This window comes from Callorhinchus milii, unplaced genomic scaffold (assembly GCF_018977255.1).
Source record: "Callorhinchus milii isolate IMCB2004 unplaced genomic scaffold, IMCB_Cmil_1.0 Scaffold24, whole genome shotgun sequence".
Lineage (NCBI taxonomy): Eukaryota > Metazoa > Chordata > Chondrichthyes > Chimaeriformes > Callorhinchidae > Callorhinchus > Callorhinchus milii.
This window is the reverse complement of record NW_024704765.1, coordinates 949891-969970: the sequence shown is the minus strand read 5'-3', so window position 1 is coordinate 969970 and position 20080 is coordinate 949891.

Genomic DNA, 20080 nt, shown 5'->3' with positions numbered 1-20080 from the left:
CAGCAAAACCCTTTTAAATTTTCTCCCTTTTCTCTAATAATACTTGACTTAACCCCCCCCTAAAAAACACTTTTTTTCCTGAACGAACATAAAATAAATATAACAGCCACCAACTTAATTTCAACTCAGCAAATGTTGTTGGGGCTTTTTTTTTTGGGGGGGGGGGGGGGGGGGAGTTGCACAGGAGCTTTTTATATATGTGCTCGCCTTGCTTTCTGTCTGGTTTTTAAACCCTCACATTTGTCTCTCTCTCTCTCTTGAGGTCCCTTCCTCCTCCCTCTCCTCTCTCCCCCCCTTTCCTCCTTCCAGACTCTGCCTTTTTTTATTGATCTGAACAATAGATCTCTGTCTGGGAAGCTAAAAAAAACACCACGTGGAGCCGCCTCACATCTGTCTGTCTCTCTCTATATATATATTCCTACCCTAAATAATTAAACAATCAAACTTACGCCTTTTCCTCCCTGTTCGCCCCCCACCTCCACACACACCAACCCTCCCCTTCCCCCAACACACACACAAAAGTGGTTTGCTTTCCTCTCTCCTCTAATTAAGCACCAGGATTTAATTGAATTAGATCTATCTAACTCTTTGCAATAAAGGATGTGCTGGGGGGGGGTGTGGGGGAGAATTTTTTTTGCAAGTTTTTTTTCCCCTCCCCCCAATATGTAAGGCAGCCCACCCACTGTTAAGTTAAAGGGTGAACCTGTCTGTGGCTCCCACCCCCTCTGTGATGGTTGACATGATGTGACAGCCTCCTTCCATTCATAGTCAGTCACTCAGGAAAGAAACCAGTGAGAACTCCTCAGACACTGACATCTGCTGGCACCCAGAGCCCATCAAATGCTCGAAGATGGTGGGGGGTGGTGTTGACATCTTCTGTGTTGACGGTGGTGACATGGGGGTGTTCTCCACCAACCCAGCCTTGCCCATCATGTTTCACAGTTCTCTTTCCTCTGGAGCACTACATTATTTGCAACCGTAGCTGCTTTAAGCGACTTTTATTCATATTGCCAACGTTGGTAAGGGAATGTCAAAGAGTTGCGTGTGGGAATTATGGGCAACTATCATCTTTTCTCAGCTAATTTTACTGGATAACAATCAGGAGCAGGATTTCTCCGTTGCATCCCTAGTTCAGGGTACTGAATAATGATGATAATAATCCTGGCATTTGATATAGCACCTTATCACGTCATTGAGGCACCCCAAAGTGCTTCACAGAATATATTGCAAAGTGAATTGGTTGTATTTGTGGGTAAAACGTGGCAACCAATTGCACACCGCAGTGTCCCACCATCAGTCGTGGATTGAGTGACCACATTTTTGGGGGAAGGCATTATCATTAAATTTCCATTAGAGGGGAGCTAGGAAAGTGATCCTCCAATCGACTAACAACCAAGTTCCTACTTACTGCTAGGTAAACAGGCGTGGAGTAGGGAACTTGCCGAATGTTTTGCCCCACCAGGAATCCTCTCACTTTCGAGGTGAGTGCTGTAACCACTGAGTTACAGGACTACAAGGTATAGAATTCATGGCAATAATCCTTGCATTTGATATAGCGCTTTTCACGTCTTCTCGACGTCTCAAAGCGCTTCACAGAATATACTGTAAAGCGAATTGACTGTTTATTTGTGGGTGAAATGTGGCAGCCAAATTGCGCACAGCAGTGTCCCGCAAACAGTCGTGGATTGAAGTGACCAATTTATTATTGTTTTGAGGGATTATTATCAGGCTTGTGGATTAAGGAAATTTGCCCAAGGTTTCACCCTGCCGGGAATCAAACCCAGGTCTCTCGCTTGAGAGGCGAGCGCTCTAACCACTGAGCTACAGATAAGGAGAATGCAGAAGTGAAGGGCAAAATTCATGATCGAGTCCCCTAGGATTTTCTCCTATAGGTTAGTGTGCTGAAGATATCTGCCTGGTCGGTGGCAGAGGTTTGTATAGCAAAGCAGCATAGAGATGGCTCAAATGTGGAGAGCAGCAAGTACAGTATCCAGTCCCAGCAGCAAGCTACTGACATGGAAAACTGCCCATATGAAATATGTGCAGAATAAATTTCATATTTTTTGTGTACAAAAAAATATTTCAACTATCTTGAGAAAAGCACACCAGAATTCAATAAGGTTCAGCTTTCAACTAATGTTGAAAGTGGCCCGACATTTACACATTATAAAGTCATAGGATGATCCAAACTTAAGAGGATCATTTCCTGTACCAACAACTTTGCAGTTGACAATTTGTAAATAGGTAAATAGGTTTACAGATTCCAACTCACAAATCCCTACATCGTAGTGTAACTCTACTGCAGGATACTGGCTAAATTGTCAAATCAGTTGTTCAGATCCCCAGATATCATATTTAAGCCATATAGTGCTCTCGTATTGCATTCATTTATAATAATCCTTGCATTTGATATAGCACTTTTCACATTTTTGAGACGTCTTAAAGAGCTTCACAGAGTACACTGTAAAGTGAATTGACTGTATATTTGTGGACGAAACGCAGCAGCCAATTATAATAATAATAATCCTTGCATTTGATATAGCGCTTTTCACGTCGGGAGGACGTCCCAAAGCGCTTCACAGAACACATTGTGAAGTGAATTGACTGTATATTGCGCACAGCAATGTCCCACAAACAGCCGTGGATTGAAGTGACTAATATTGTTTTTTTTTCTTGAGGGATTATTATCTGGCGTGTGGAGTAAGGAAACTTGCCCAAGGTTTGCCCTGCCGAAAATTGGACCCAGGTTTCTTGCTTAAGAGGCGAGTGCTCTAACCACTGAGCTACAGGACTCCACATTTCTGGTCTCCGCGACATAAGGGGAGAGGAGATAGCTATGAAGAACAATCAGACAATCTAGGGCTCTTCAGTCTTGAAAGGAGATGTGTCTAAAGGGACCTTAAAGATGTCTATCAAAATGTAAATAGGATAAAGTAAGCCCATGTCAATACTTTATCAATGCACCATAGATAGTAGAACAATAGGAGATAGGTTAATGTTTGGGATGAGCAATTTCAGGGCAGACACCAGGAAGTCTTTCTTTACCCAGAGGGTATTAATGATTGGATCAAGTTGTCAGAAAGAGTGGTTGAGGCCAGGACCCTGGCATGACACAAGCTGCCCCACCACGTTCATCAGATAGCTAATGTGGAAATTCTGAGGCTTCGGCCGACAGTTGGAAGGTGTTTCATGGGGTCTGAGTTTGTAAATGCACATTTCTATATTCAGGGCTTGGAATCCACCTTAATTGGGTAATGGACTCATTTAAAAATAGCTGGGACGAAGGTAGGTTGGGCATTCTGAAAAATGAGATCATGTGGCCAAAGGGCCTTCTTCATCCAAATGAATCTTATAACCATAAAATAATATGAATCACTCTTAAATCTCCACCAAATAAGAATGAAATACTGTATATCAATGCACGACTGCATCGCTGTGAAGTGTTCCAAGCAAGCAGTAAGTCCACAATATACTTTACAGTATACTCCGTGAAGCGTTTTGAGACGTCTCAAAGACGTGATAAGGCGCGATAGCAAATGCAAGGATTACAACAACAATAGGATTACATTAGTATAGCGCCTTTCACGTCGGGAGGATTATTATGTTATATACATATAGGGCAATAAATAAATGCCAGTTGTTGCTACCTCATCACATTTCCTCATGAGCATGAGTAGTTTGAAAGATAATGTCCTCTGAAGCATCGTTCAGATGTTGCCGATCTTCTGCTGTTGATTGCTGCATATAATTTTATGTATTATAGCTCGGCAACTTTGGATTTCAAAAATTGTCACTCCCTAGATGAATGGAATTTGTCATAAAACTTTGCATTTTTTAACCCCAATTTCTTTCTTGTATCCTGTCCTTCCAAACTGTACATCAACAAATTTACATTGATACAGAACATTTCCTGTTGGGCGTATGTCCCAAGGTACTGGACAGTCCAGGGTTTGCACCCAAGCTGAGGGTGGGAGCTGGGAGGGGTGAGGGCCAATGGGTGGAGAAGCAAAAATGACAGAAGATGTGGTCAAAGAGGAAGATCTCGAGGCAGAGCTTGAAGGAGTTGAGGGAGAGTAGCAGAAAGTCGGTGTAGTTATGCCTGGACGTGATGAATATGTGGATTAACGTCTTGGCAGCCTAAACAGATAGGTATTGGTGGAGATGGGTATATTAATATTAATCATAGGAGTTTGAGGAAAGCTGAAAAGGTCAGAGCATGGACTTGAGGTTTAAAGGACAGTTGAGAATCAAATGAGACACTGAGATCCCACATTGGCTCCCCAAAGCATGTAAATTGATGCTGTCAGCATCTAAGGTGTGAAGGCACTGACAGGCTAAGCAGGAGGGACTCTGTATTGTCAACACTCAACTGGAGAAAGTTAGCGCTCATCCAGGACCAGTCCTAGAATCTATAGTGGAGGTGATATCGCTGAGTGGGAGCATGTAGATATTAAAGAGAAGAGGACTATAGAAACAGCCCTGAGGAATGCTGCACATGACATTGCGGGGACCGGAGGAGAAGATGTTGGAAGAGACAAAGTGGAGACGTTGGGATAGGTAAGAATGAAATCAGGAAAAGGCAGAGCTATGAAGGTGGAGCTAAGAGGAGAGGTGGTGGAGAAGGATCGACGTGGAGAAATCAGAAGACATCAGAAAGAGGATAAAAATCGAGACACTTTTTGGCACTTTTAAAAGTACAACTTTCCTAGGTCGCTATTCCCTTCAACTCTCGTCAAATATGGTCCTGAGTTTTACTCATTGTTTGGCCATAAATATAGTGCTTGCACCTGGTACATGGGGAGTTTTTCCAGCGTGAAAGCACATAGCTGTTCAATTCAACATGAACTGAAACAAACATGAAAGTGAAATTCCAGGCCTCTAATTATTTTGGTTTCATTGCTCAAAATTTCTAATTTTTCTCAGCTTTACACCATTGTCTAAAAATGTAAAATTTAGGAAAACAGTCTTAACTTGCTGACCAGTTCTTTCTGGATCCTGTGGATACGCCTTCAATATTAAGACGTATTTAAGACTGTTTTCTACACAATCGTAAAAGACAGTGACCTTATCGCAAAGTCCAGGTGACATTATTCAAACGTAAGAGAAGATCTAAGATCTGACATTCCAGTTATTCTCATCCTGCAAGAACACTTGTCTTTAAAAATAATAATAATCCTTGCATTTGATATAGCGCCTTATCACTCTTCTAGACGTCTCAAAGCGCTTCACAGAATGTACTGTAAAGTGAATTGACTATATTTTGTGGGTGAAATGCGGCAGCCAAATGCACATGTCCCACAAACAGTCGTGGATTGAGTGACCAAAATCAAACAGAATTGTGAACTATTCTTAAACGCAGTCTCAATTTGGAACCCGGTTTCTTTGCAACTGCAGGAAATCATCTTTGCAATACAGATTGAATGTAAGACATTTCCATTGAAAGGTGTGGAAACATTGCACTGACCAGGTCACTGGCTTTTTCTTTGTTGGAGAAAAATAACAACACATCCCTGCCAAAAGTTGGTGATTGTATATGGGGTGCATTACAGAGACAATCATTCACCTCCCTCAAATGGGTGTTAATGTAAATCTGAAAGCAGTGTCAACCTTAGAGAAAATTTAACCAGATACATTAACAAAATAATTTTATATATTATTGTAGATAAATGTTAGGTTGATTTTTGTTATTTTTGATATTCTCTGCAATGGACCCTTCCCTGGGCAAATGGGTGTTCAGGCAACCTGCTCCCATCACACTGGAATCCTTCCTTTTCCCTCTGATAACTATCGGGAGATGCACAAGAACTTCTTGCCTGTAAAGAAAGAATTGGTCACTCACTTGATGGCTGCTTGTTAAACATTGCTGTGCACAAATGGGCTGCTGCATTTGCCTGCAAATCCAGTCACTACACTTGACAGTGAAGCTCTTTGAGACATCTCAACGACGTGTTAAGGGGCTATGTCAAATGTAAGGATTATTATTATTGTAACCTGCCCCCACTTTATGTGTTTGATTGTGAGCCTAGTGAGCTTTGCATTCATTGTGTGAGAAATCAGAGTTTCCTCAGCATGGTCTCTATCAGTGCATTACGCCACCACTGGTCTGAGGTGCTAGACTTTCAAAATGTTGCACAAAGAATTTGTTTTAGTTCCTTGTTTTTCAATAATTTCCAGAACCTATAGGCATCTTCAACCAGGATCTGCGGGCTGCCAAATTTACTGAGGGTTTGGAGTCTTCTCATTGGTAAGTAATGCTGTTGGTAATCACACAATTATGATTCCTCACACAAGGAATAACCAAAGCCCTGATGGTTTGGATTTGGTCCTACCTGGACAAGCAACGGGCAGGTTGCCAGCATTCGTAATAGCAAGTTGTGCGGTTTTAGCTGGTTGACCTCCATGATTACTCCACTACACACTCTGGGGTCCTCAAATCTTGGAGCTTAGCGACTCTTTTCCTATACTCTACCAGGGAGAGCATGCGCATTCTGTAATGGAAATCATATACATCTGGAACTCTCAGTTTGAAGACTGTTAAAACTGGTGATGGTTTTCTCTGTGTGACACACGTCCAATTAAAACAAAAAAAAGCTTGCAATAAATATTTTAAACTTATTTTCCACTGTCCATTACTTCTATCAATTTTTAAAAAAAAATTCTTTAAAAATATAATATTTGGTACAACAGAAATCCAAAACAAACACAAAGTACAACATCTTCTGTTACAATTTTTTCCCTTTCTCCCGATTAAAAAAAACATTCAGTTGTTTACGATACATTCCTTCACCGCACATAGGTTGTCAATTGACCACTAGGTGGTGCAGAAGACCTACCTTGCTTGGCTCACCATTTCACACTCGACCTTTTCCTCTCTCCCTGAGTGGCATATCTTGCCTTTTGTGCATCACTCCCAGTATTAGACATAGTTTAGATATATTGGAAGACTGTGATGAATAATATACCAGATCTGTACACTACGTTGTTTCCCACAAACAGCGCAGCACAGCCAGGAATTGTTTTCTACCTTGACAGGGTCTGGCACCATTGATTGGTGCAGTCTATTTTGTGGCCTTTCAGCATTGGTTAGCGAATAAGGAAGAATATAGGTTATATGCTAAATGGTAACATTTTAAAAGGAGAAAAAACCCAGGGGTTAACACACTAAAGGTGGGAAGGCAGGTGGACAAAGCTACAACAATAATTTGGATTTATAGAGCTCCCTTCACGCAGAGTAATGTCTTGGAGGACTTAACAACAACAAGATTCCATTTATAGAGCGCCTTTCAAGTCGGGAGGACGTCCCAAAGTGCTGGACAGTTGGGTCAGGACCCAAGCAGGGGGGAAATGGTCAGTGTGAGGGGAGGGAATGGAGGGAGCCAGGAGGGGGGAAATGGTCAGGGTGAGGGGAGGGAAGGGAGGGAGCGAGGAGGGGGGAAATGGTGAGGGTGAGGGGAGGGAAGGGAGGGAGCGAGGAGGGGGGAAATGGTCAGGGTGAGGGGAGGGAAGGGAGGGAGCGAGGAGGGGGTAGAGAGTCGAGAGGGGAGCTGAAGGCACGGTCAAAGAGAAAGGTCTTGAGACCGGCTTTGAAGGAGGAAAGGGAGGAAGTGGCGAAGGCACTGGAGACAGAGTTCCAAAGCCTCGGGGCTGAGAGGATCTAAGATCTGAGATCTAAAGATGGACAAGCAAGGAGCAAGGCTAAGGGATTGAGGCAGAGAGTTCCAGAGTCTTGGGGTGTAGTGGTTGAAGGCACGGCTGCTCATGGTAGAGCAGGAGGAGGACAGAAGGGCAGAGCAAAGGGGCAGGGTAGAGGAGTGGGGTATAAGCAGGTTGGAGAAGTACGGAGATACCATGGTGTGAAGTGATGATTTGGCAACCACTGCTCGGTGTGTCAGTGATAAGAGGGCATTGATTTAATGATAATAATCTTTGAATTTGACATAGCACCACATTCATTGTTGAGCCATCTCAAAGCCCTTCACAGAATATACTATAAAGTGAATTGCCTGTATATTTAAGATAATTATCAAAATAGCAATAGGGGAATGTTAGGAGGATTATTTTTGCAGTATTGTTAGAGAGAGTTGAAATGTCCTGCCATATACAGTATAGCTTTCAAATCCGTTGGTGGGCGGGAGACTAGTTACTGTAGATATCGTCCTCCCGACGTGAAAAGCGCTATATCAAATGCAAGGATTATTATTATTATTATTATTATATCCAAAAATGAGTGATTTGCATGGATATAAGGGGAAAAGGTAGGATTATGAGGAACTTGAAATCGATTTGTTCTGCAATAGGGAGCCAGTGGAGCCTGGCAGTGGAGCCTGGAGAACTCAAGACTGAGTTGATGCCGCGCAGAGTTTGCTATGGGTGAGGATACAGGCAGCAGGGTTTTGAATTAATTGGATTTAATTAAACTGTGAAGAAAGCTAATGGATTTTATATATAGGAGCATGGAACATAAAGCCAAAGACGTGATATTTTTACTATATAAATTGTTAGTCAGACTGCAGTTAGAGTACTGTATCCAGTATTGCTCAACTCACTTTAGGAAGCATATCAGGGCAATAGTGAGGGCACAGAGGAGGTTTACTAAAATGATAGAGCGAAAACTGGTTTGACGTATGAGCAGAGACTAGAAGAACCCGGCCTATTTTCACTGGAATAAAGAAGGCTATAGAGAAAAATGATCAAGGTCTTTAACATGATCAGAATTACCAAAAGATTAGTTTGGATGAAGAAGTCCGTTTGACCCCTCTGATCTCATGCCTCCAGAATGCCCACTGACTGTCTCCCCATCACAACATTAAACTACTTTGTAAATACGTCCAGCATTCTGGCTTCATCCACCCTTCCTGGTAATTATTTCCAATCGTTATTTACCCTTTGAGTAAAGAAAAACATTCTGGTATCTGTCCTGAAATCGCTCTTTGCAACTCTAAACCCTCATTGTCTGGGTTTATCCTAAATTATTGTTCATTAATAGAGTTGAGGAGAAGAAATTATTTCTTTTGGTTGGTGAGACAAGAGGGAATTGATTTAATAATAATCCTTGCATTTGTTGTAGCGCCTTATCACATTGTTGAGCTGTCTCAAAGCGCTTCACAGTGCATTCCAGAACATAACACTGTAAAGTGAATAGACTGTATATTTAAGATAATTATCAAAATAGCAATCATGATATTATTATTATGCCCAATTCTGTGTACCACACTTTAGGAAGCATATCAAGGTCTTGGAAAGGGTGAAGAGGAGATTTACCAGAATGGTACCAGCGATCAGAGACTTTAGTTATGGGAGACTCTAGAGAAGCTGGGATTGTCCTCCTTAGAGCAGGGATGGTTAAGGGGAGATTTAATAGGTGTTCAAAGTGATGAAGGGTTTTGATAGAGTAGATAGGGAGAAATTGTTTCCACTGGCTGGTGATCGGTAACCAGGGGACATAGATTCAAGATAATTGCCAAAAGAACCACGAGGAGAATGTTTTACACAGAGAATTGTTATGTTCTGGAATGCACTGCCTGAAAGGATGGTAGAAACAAATTCAATAACATCTTTCAAAGTGCTTCACATAATATATTGTAAAGTGTATATCTTGTGAACGAAAAATGGGAAAGGGCAGTTACATGGGACTGAATAAATTGCTCTCTCAAAAAGCCAGCACAAACAAAATGACCTTCAAAGCCAGGAATGTCCAATTTGCACCCCGTTCTATGCTATGAATAATAATAGTAATAATAAAATAATAATTTATATCACGTTGTTGAGACGTCTAAAGTGCTTCACAGAATATACTGTAAAATGAATTGACTGTATATTTTGTGGGTGAAAAGGCACTGTACCAAATGCAAGAATTATTATATTTATTATAAACAAAAAGCAAAATACTGTAGATGCTGTAAATCTGAAATAAAAACAGAACTCGCTGGGAACACTGAGCAGGTCATGCTACCTGACGTGCTGAGTGTTCCCAGCGACTTCTGTTATTATTTCAATCTTTAGAAAGCCTAGCCACTCACACTTAATGTGACCTGGCATTATTCATAGACATTGGCCATATTCTTATAATCAACAAGAGTTAACCACGTTGCCCACACACTGTAGAGCCGGCCACATTAAAATACACTCAGTCTTATGAACTTCACACTGAGGTGCAAGCTGGGCACAGACGTGGGCTGGAGGAGTGAGGTGACAAATGAATTGCACTAGTTTTCGAGATGTTCTTGAATGGGAACCTTCATCCAAGGAATCTATGTGTAGGTTAGAAAAATGTGCTGTGTCGGTGGAACAACTGCACATTGTTCCGCATTATATTTTCCAAGAGAGTTAAACTGCAAGTCATGTCTGCATATCAGTGTTGAGGATAACTACAGTCAAAGGAGCTTTACTGCTTTTTCTTGGCAACTTTTTCTACAAGGGGTCACAAACCCCCCGTTGTAATGATTTTATTATTTAACCTCTGATAGATTTATAGATATAAGGCCATCGCTATGTCCATGCAGGGCAGAGCTGTAAAGTCTGGGGGAGAAAAGAGCAAGTGCTCACTCCTCAATTTTCTATGAATAAGTCAAAACAGTTTATTCTCACTGTTTTGAAATCTTAATAGGTGTATCCATTTCTTGTAGCCAGTAACCAACAGGAAAATATAAAGTGGGAAGGGAAAAGAAGATGGAATTCAGACAAACAAGGGAAACAATCTTATGGCCTAGGCTCACACTTCAGTGCAGTACTGGGGGGAGCACTGCTGACAGAGGCCCCATTTTTTGGATGGATTGTTAGATTCATGTCTTCTCTCTTTGTTAAGCAGGTAAACATTAACATTTGGGCACCCAATCTTAGGAAAGATACACTAAACTTGGAAGAGGACCAGTGATGATTCACCAGAATAGTACCAAGGCTGAAGGTGACATACTAAAATGTTACCAACCTGCTCCATGGTCCTGCTCTACCCGCTCTATCATTGATGGTCAGGCTCTCAGCCTTTCTGCCCCCACCCTCTGGAACTCCATCCCAGAGCCCTTTCGCCTCCCTTGCCTCCTTCAATGCCTTCTTCTCAAGACATTCCTCTTTGGCCCTGCCTTTTATGTCGGGAGGGGTATGTTTAACCGAGAGTCAGATAGATACTAATGGATGTAATGAAGGTGCAGGAGACTGGGATCAATTGATCTGCCAAGATCTAATAATTTTGTTGAACAGGTTCATTGCAGTAACACAGGCATGATGGGCCAAATGGATCCCTTCTATGATACATTTTGAATATGTTTTACTGTGTTTCATCTGATTAATATGCAATTAGGAGTGTATTGGTTTTCGCCTCACAAGCAAGATGACCCTGGTTCAATTATGGGGGATGGAATCTTAGACATGTTTCCTTACTCCACACACACGCCTCTGTTTACCAAACAGTCAGTAGGAACCCGATTGTTAGTCAATTGGCAAATCGCTTTCTGGTGTTATAACTATCCCTTCAAAAAAAAATTATAATAATTTGGTCACTCAAGCCACGACTGTTTGTGAGACGCTGCTGTGTGGAATTGGATGTCGCGTTTTGCCCACAAAATATACAGTCAATTCACTTTACAGTATATTCTGTGAAGCTCTTTGAGATGTCTCAACGATGTGATAAATGCAAGGATTATTATTATTAATATTATTGTATTTGCCCTGTGTTGCGTCTAATCTATCTGCTAGTGGAGTACAAAATGTGATATTTTATAACAGGTTCAATGTGTTAATGTTAAGAAACAATTGCATTTGATAAAAAGTGATTGATTTCCCATCTGAAACCACTGCACACCAATTTTGCCACAATAGTTTGGCCCAAACGCGGGACAGAATTACCTTTTAATTAACTCAGGGAGCAGCAACACATCTGTAACGAAATGATGCCTTTTTTAATGACAATATTGTTGTGTTTATGTTATGCTTACTTTTGGGTCCTTTACTTTGTATTTTGCTCCTGTGTTGTGTCTGTCTGTCAGCTGACCTTGGGTATTACAATATAATAAATTAACTGGAGGTGATCAGAGTTTATTTTTAACCAATCCACATATTGCCACCAGCAACATCCTGTTTGTTACAAGGTTCCACTAGCTCTGCCAATACTGTGAGTGGTAAACTGCCCAGATGGCGAGGGGGCTATCAGGTATCAGCCTAACTCACTTGGTAGCACTTTTGCCTTTTTGGAAATGTTCAGGTGAGACAATAAACCAAGATGCAGTCTGCTTGTCCAGGTGGATATTAAAGATCTAATGGCACTTCATGGATGTTTATGGGACATGACTGCTGTGGTTGCCTAAAAAAAGTGAACACACTTTAAAATAAATACTGCAAAGTGCTTTGAAATGTCTTCCTGATGTGAAAGATTTGTTAAATGCAGGTATGATTATTATTACAGCAATTTACACTGAGTACAACACTTTTAATCTAAGATTGGAATGCTTCATTTTTGGGATGACTGAACAGGGAGAAGGATTGGGAGACTGTTGACCAAAGGCTTGGTGAAAGAAATAGGTTTTATTGCTTTTTTTATTTATTGCTTTGAGACATCTAGAAGACGTGAAAAGCGCTATATCAAATGGAAGGATTATTATTATTATTGCGGGCGGGGAGAATTTTTCTCTGTCACCCACATGTCTGACACATGTGGAATCCCACCACTATAATTAAGAGCATCCAAACCAGATTCAGAGCTCCAGATATGTATGGACATCTCCCTGTGTATTGAATGGAATGCATTATCCTTGACAACAAACCCTTTTTGCCTAATTCTGGAGAGGATACTGGCAGAGTGTGCATTGAGTTTGGATTGTATCCAGCTAAAACCTCATAACTCCCCATTGAGAACACTCTCTGGCAAGCTTGCTGCTGCTTGTTCAGCTAGGACACCCTATTCATTAAGGCATTGGTTTATAGGATTAACAGGAGCAGGGTGGGAAGAATCCCACCCTTCTTAAGGTTCTTAAAGTCCTGCCAAAGAGCCAGTTTGGCTGGTCTGTCATCAGGGGTGCGTTGGATTACTCCGGATCTGCCTGACTCAGCTACTGGACCATCAAGAATATGAAATGTTGACTCGACTCTGACAGAGACACCCACACAATGTATTTACTTCACAAAGGAGGCATCTGTTACATAAGATATGAGAATGGCCTGTAAACAAAAGGTCAGTGTCCAACATCAGCCAGGCTCGGTGATGGGCCATATGAGATATTGTAGTCTCCAGCTCACTGTTATAATAATAATAATAATCCTTGCATTTCATATAGCGCTTTTCACGTCGGGAGGACGTCCCAAAGCGCTTCACAGAACACACTGTAAAGTGAATTGACTGTATATTTGTGGGCGAACGCGGCAGCCAATTGTGCACAGCAATGTCCCACAAACAGTCGTAGGTTGAAAATGACCAATTTATTATTGTTTTGTTTTGGAGGGATTATTATTAGGCTCTGTGTGGAGTAAGGAAACTTGCCCAAGGTTTCGCCCTCTGCCTGGAATTGAACTCAGGTCTCTCACTTGCAAAGTGAGTGCTCTAACCACTGAGCTACAGAACTCCAACAAAACATGAAGAGTAAATGTGGCCTACCTAATATTGAGAACCAGGAAATGGAAGGATATTCTAAAATAAAATCTGAGATTCACACTGTGTCCAGATATCTGTAAGTGTGAGTGTGGAATAATAATAAATAATAGTAATTATTATTAATAAATGTGAGTGTAGAATAACTCCTAGTTGTAACTCTGTGGCGTATCTTAACCACACTGTGCAGTATTTATGACCGGGATTTCTTGTTTATGAAAGCCCTGACTGCAGTAGGATTCCCTCAAGCTGATGTGACCTATCTCTGGTTATCAGAGGGAGCTCAATACTTGCCTTTAATTAAAAAAATCTCTTAAGAACTCTTGGAAAATTGACCCTGAAATGTCTTGGAAATGTTTGGAAAACTTCAGTTCAAAAGGAAAATACGTAGATTCATTCAAACAATATCACGGGATGACTGGCAGTTCCCTTTGTTGATTTTAATTCTCAAGAATCTGATAGGAATTCAGTGCAGCACCCACGTGTGTGTGAGTGTGCCTGTGAGTGTGTATGGAAGTACATGTGTACGTGAGAGTGTGTGAGTGTGTATGTAAGTACCTGTGTGTGTGAATGTGTGTATGTGTGTTTTTGTGAGTGCCGGTGCATGTGAATGTATGGAAGTGTAGTATGTGTGTATAAGTGTGGTTTTACCTAGCAGTAAGTACAACCACTTGCTAATCAATTGGCAGATTGCTTTCCAGCGGTAATAACCACTCCCAAAAGAAGAGTTGCTCACTCAATCCATGACTGTTTGTGGGACACTCCTGTGCGCAATTGGCTTACAATTGTGTGTTTTGCCCATAAAATACAGTCAGTCCACTTTACAATGTATTCTGCGAAGCTCTTTGAGACGTCTCAACGATGTAATAGGGTTCTATATCAAATGCAAGGATGATTATTATTATGAGTAGGTATTTGTATGTGTGAGCTATTGTCCCAAGCCTCAGTCTTACCTAGTCAGTTTTTTGTCAAATATCCAGCTTGAAAATGGTGGAGAGGCCTTGACAACGCACCTTGATGTTCTAGGTTTCAAGTTCAGTGTTCAATATCATGTTAAATGGACACCAATTATTTAATCTAGCTCCTTATATAAGGTGTTTTGACAGAGAGACAATACCATCTGAAGGTGCAGAATGGCAGAATTCAATACAGACTTCCTCCCTCTCCAACGATGCACAAACTTCTGAAACATTTACAGTGTATTTAGGATCCCTGAACTCCGACCTCAGAAACATCTTTGGATGGCAGTGGTTGGAATGTAGAATAATCTGCTATTGGGTATGGGAGAATGATGGATCACAGGTAGAATAACACCAGTACAGGCAAGATGGCCCATACACCAGTCCTCTCTGCCTATTGAGGTGGGTGTTAAAGGTCTTGAGATAGCCTTTCCTGAAGAGAAGGGAATTTCTCCTGGGTCCTGGCCAACAATCCTCCATTATATAAATTGCTTATTGATTTCATGGCTGTTTGTGGGACTTTGATGTATGCTCCTGTGTTTGCCTCCAAATGCGCAATCACTTGCCCATGATTATCTGTGGAAGTGTTTTGATGTTTACAAGCACCATCAAACACAGGAGCTATTTCTCATTGCCTTAGCCTTAAGATGATAGTCTCATATATTGGAACAAAACAACAAAAAACTCATAAAAGGGGAAGGAGCACTAATCTATACTGGTTTCATCTATAGTGGTGTCTGGCTCTAATTGTACCAGCAGCCTTGAGCTAGGGAGAGAACAGTTAATGTCTCATCCAAAGGATGGGACCTCTGACAATGCAACACCACTGCATTGGAGCGTCATCTTAGATTATGTGATCCCAAGTTCTGACACCGTGGATTTAGCTCAGCCCTTTGAAAAACTCACCTTCCCCCTAACGAGGACAGTCACTTGTTGATCATTTAACATCTGACAAGCACGGGTTTGAGCCCTCACTAGGTGGATGGCAGGAATCAGAAACCCCCTGCGAGCTTCCTGATGTTCACCATAAAATGTATGAAAGCTTTACCACCATCTTCCTACCCACAGCTCAGATGCACATCACATCCCATTGAGCAATGCTTTCACCAGCTTGAGCAGCAGCAGCTGCTTACGTCTCTGCAACTAATCAAGGTGGATTCTAAGCCCTGGGTATGAATGTGTGTTCATGAATCCAGACTCCAAGTTATTCCCACCAACAGCTATTATCCCCAGCCTCAGAGTTTCATTGTCAGCTATCTTAAAAGACATCTGTCATCAGCCCAAACCTTAACAAGACAGCTTGTCATGTGCCAGCCCACCTTGATGTTCTCGAGATCCAAGGCAATTGCTGTGGACCAGGCTTTCTCAGCACCAGCTGCTTAATGCAGGTCCTCATGTAAGACATGCCTACCATGAAGCTGACTGTATCTGCAGGGTGCTCAACAACAGATCAGTGTAGGCCGAGCCCTCCCTGTAGGCACATCCACAGTTTGCTACAAATCCACTTCACTGCTTTGCTGGTCCTAGGCTTTGCAAATAGGTCAAAGGAAACTCCTCTGCTGCATTCCCAGGAGCTCTGAACCAAAACGAACTGTTTGGACACATGTTCAGGTGCCTCACGAAGCTCAAACAATAAAACTGGAAGGTATGGAAATACACGGCTACTTCATTTTTATCCAGGATGTCTATTTCAGCTGCAAGATCCGTGTAAGGGTTGACGGGAAACTCATCGAACCTATCTCTCTTGAAATGGAGATAAGGCGAAGCTGTAAAGTGTCATCCAAGTTATGGATGTATCCATCAATAACACATTGGATGTTATTGAGAGGATGGGTTTATACCTGTTCCATCTATTCCTGACAGAATTGCCGTACTTCTCTGTTTGCAGACGATTTTGTGCTTTTGGCAGACTCACCTAGAAACTTTTCTGGTACTGGAACATTTGCTGTAATTTGGCTCTGCATTGCTTGAGAGGGGACCTTGAAAGGAAAGTACTAATTGGAAAATACAAGGGTCATTAGTCCCAATTGTTGATTCATATCGATATCTGAGGTTGTGACTTGTCACCAGTTTTTGCTTGACCTGAGGGGCAGCACTGCGCACTCTGGCCATACTCTTGTCAATTCAACAAAGTAAAGTCCCAATGCAAGTTTAATATGTGTATGGGGGCACTGGGAGTATGTATTCTTCCCAGTTGGCATCTTTTATTAATAATAATAATCCTTTCATTTGATATAGCGCCTTATTACATCTTCGAGGCGTATCTCAAAGCACTTCACAGAATATACTTGACTGTATATTGACTATATTTTTTGGAGGCGAGGTACAGCAGCCAATTGCACACAGAAGTATCCCACAAACAGTCATGGATTGAAGTAACCAATTTTTTTTTTTTTTGAAGGAATTATTACCCCCGGAAAAGCGATCCGAAAATCGACTGCCAAATTTAACCGTAAGTTAAAGCCCTGATGGGAAGGGTGGTTTGAGTTGAAGAAACAGCTGTCAGGCAGTCTTTGCAATGGTAAATTGCACAATTTTAACTGGTTAAACTCCAGCAGTTATCCCAAATGAGGACCTCAATCGTTGGATGTTGCCAACCTGCACCTATTAATTTCTATGCATATGTGGAACTCTCAGCAGTTTGGGTTTGGTGACTCTTAAGCAAGGTGATGAGTTTCCATGTGTGTCAGACACTCAAATATTTAGATCAAATGTACAGTTATTCCTGTAGATTTAGTACAAGAATTAGATATCTCTCAAATAGTAATCATTAAAACCGGTTTTTTCTTCTTTCCCTATTTGGAATGGTAGCTCTGCAGAATACGTTCAAGAAAGATTGGACAGCTTGGAACTTTTCTTTCTTGATTTGAGACGATTGAAAGAGAACCTGATGGATTATGAATACCATCACGGGCTAGTTGGGCCAAATAGCCTATTTCCGTGCTGTATCACTCTGTATAACTCTATGTAACTACATTAGTGACATCCTAGTGTTTCAAACGTAGAATGAAAGATTACTGAAGTCTTCATGTGTCTGTGCTTGAGTTGAAAGCACGCTCATCTCCAGATCATAAGTTTGTGTGTTCAAGCCCACATCAAACTCTGCTTCTGGTCGATCACAAGCATTCTCTGTCCACTTAGCACTTGTTTCAAATTATTTTTTAGACTAAACCACTGTATAGAGGGGTGGTGAGGGTGGGGGGAGAGGAGAACTGTGTTCTAATCTGCTACCAGTTGATAATAGTTGACTAGATTTATGCTGTTTCTTAACAATGTGTTAAATTGAATGTGACAGGAATCTGCAAACTTTCATGTATGATGCACATCAAATTTGATAAGAAATATTTTGTTATCCTTTTAAACTGAAGGAAGAAACTTATCTGCTGAACTTGTGTAAATATTCACTACCAATTAAATAGACTGATCGGAATCAGATTGTCATCATATCAATTTTAAGAGGAATGAAGAAAAAAACAGCAGCAGAGCTGCCTTGTGGAGTGCTGGACTCTCAAACATTTTGGAACAATTATTAATAATCCTTGCATTTGATATAGTGCATAAACATCTCAAAGCACTTCATAGGTAACTGCTCACCTCCACTGGCTCGCCATCCCCCAGAGGATCGAATTCAAGATCCTCACCCTCACCTACAAGGCCATTCACGGCCTCGCTCCCTCCTACCTCTCCGACCTACTATCCCCCTACCTACCCGCCTGTACCTTCCGTTCCTCTGGCTCCGGTCTGCTCCACATCCCCCGCCCCAACCGCCCTACTATCGGTGACCGGGCCTTCAGCCTCTCAGCCCCGAGGCTCTGGAACTCTATCCCCCAGTGCCTTTGCCGCCTCCTCCCTTTCCTCCTTCAAGGCCGGTCTCAAGACCTTTCTCTTTGACCGTGCCTTCAGCTCCCCTCTCGACTCTTTACCCCCTCCTCGCTCCCTCCCTTCCCCTCACCATTTCCCCCCTGCTCGGGTCCTGACCCAACTGTACAGCGCCTTGGGACGTCCTCCCGACGTGAAAGGCGCTCAATAAGTGGAATCTTGTTGTTGTTGTTGTTGTTGCTGTAAACTGTATTGACTGTGTATTTAAGGGAGCAGACACAGCAGCCAATTAGTGCAAGAAATGTTTCACAATAACCATGAAGTGAATGTCATGAGATATTTAGCATCCACCTGAGTGGCCAAACGACCTTGGTTTATTGTCCAACGTTCATCCAAACAACGATATCTTTGATAATGCAGTATTCCCCCAGCAATTCACTGAGTACAAATGAGTACCACTTGACACAAGTATAAAAGAGTAACTAGTGGATCTAAAAGAGAATGAAGTGCAGGCTGATTACAACACCACCAAAATTACGTTTTATTGCACCTTTCACGTCGGGAAGACATCCAAAGGCGCTGGACAGTAAGGGATTTGGACCCAAGCTGGGGGAGTAGGGGTTGGGGTAATGGAGGGTGGAGGGCGAGGAGGGTATGACGGTGGCCAAAGGCATGGTCAAAGAGGAGGGTCTTGAGATGTGCCTTGAAGGAAGCAAGGGAGGAAGTGAGGCAAAGGGAATATGGGATGGAGTTCCAAAGGGGGGATGTGGAGAGGTTGAAGGCTCGACCGAAGATGATGGTGCGGGCCGGGTGGGCGATGTAGGGCAGGCCAGAGCCCGCTGAGCGGAGGAAGCGGACAGGTTGATAAGATTACAAAACCAAAATGCATTTATTATAATATTCTTCACATAGAATGGCAGCTCAAATGCTTCACAATGAGTGGTTGGATGTCGGGTAAGAGAGGAGGAAGAAGGGCAAGAAGGCATGGTGACCATAGGCTTGGTCAAGAGGTAGGTCTTTAGGCTGTGATTTCAAAGACTTACCAAGAAATTACAGCATGGAAACCGGCGGCTCAGCCCAACGAGTCCAAGCTAGTGTTCAAAATCTAAACAAGTCTTTACTCATTCCCTAGGCTCCCATGCCCTTCTATTCCCCTCTCTCATGTGATGGTTTAGCTTGCTTTTGAATGCATCTACACTGTCTGATTCAACTACCACTTCAGGCTGCAAGTTCCACAATCTCACTCCCCTCTGCATGAAGATTCACTTGTCACTATGTTATACTTGTATCAAATAGTATTCATTTGTACTCATTTGGAGTATGAGGAATTGACAGGTTTGATAGTGGATCTCTAGTGAAGCAATCCGTTACAAGGGGCATAGATTTAAAATAATAATAATAATAATCGTTGCATTTGATATAGTGCTTTTCACGTCTTCTAGACATCTCAAAGCACTTTACAGAATATGCTGTAAAGTGAATTGACTGTATATTTGTGGGCGAAACGCGGCAGCCAATTGCGGACAGCAGCGTCCCACAAACAGTCGTGGATTGAAAATGACCAATTTATTATTTTTTTTGTTTTGTAGGGGTTATTATTAGGTGTGTGGAGTAAGGAAACTTGCCCAAAGTTTCGCCCTCTGCCTGGAATTGAACCCAGGTGTCTCGCTTGCAAAGCGAGTGCTCTAACCACTGAGCTACAGGACTCCTGAATACAGGAGATATA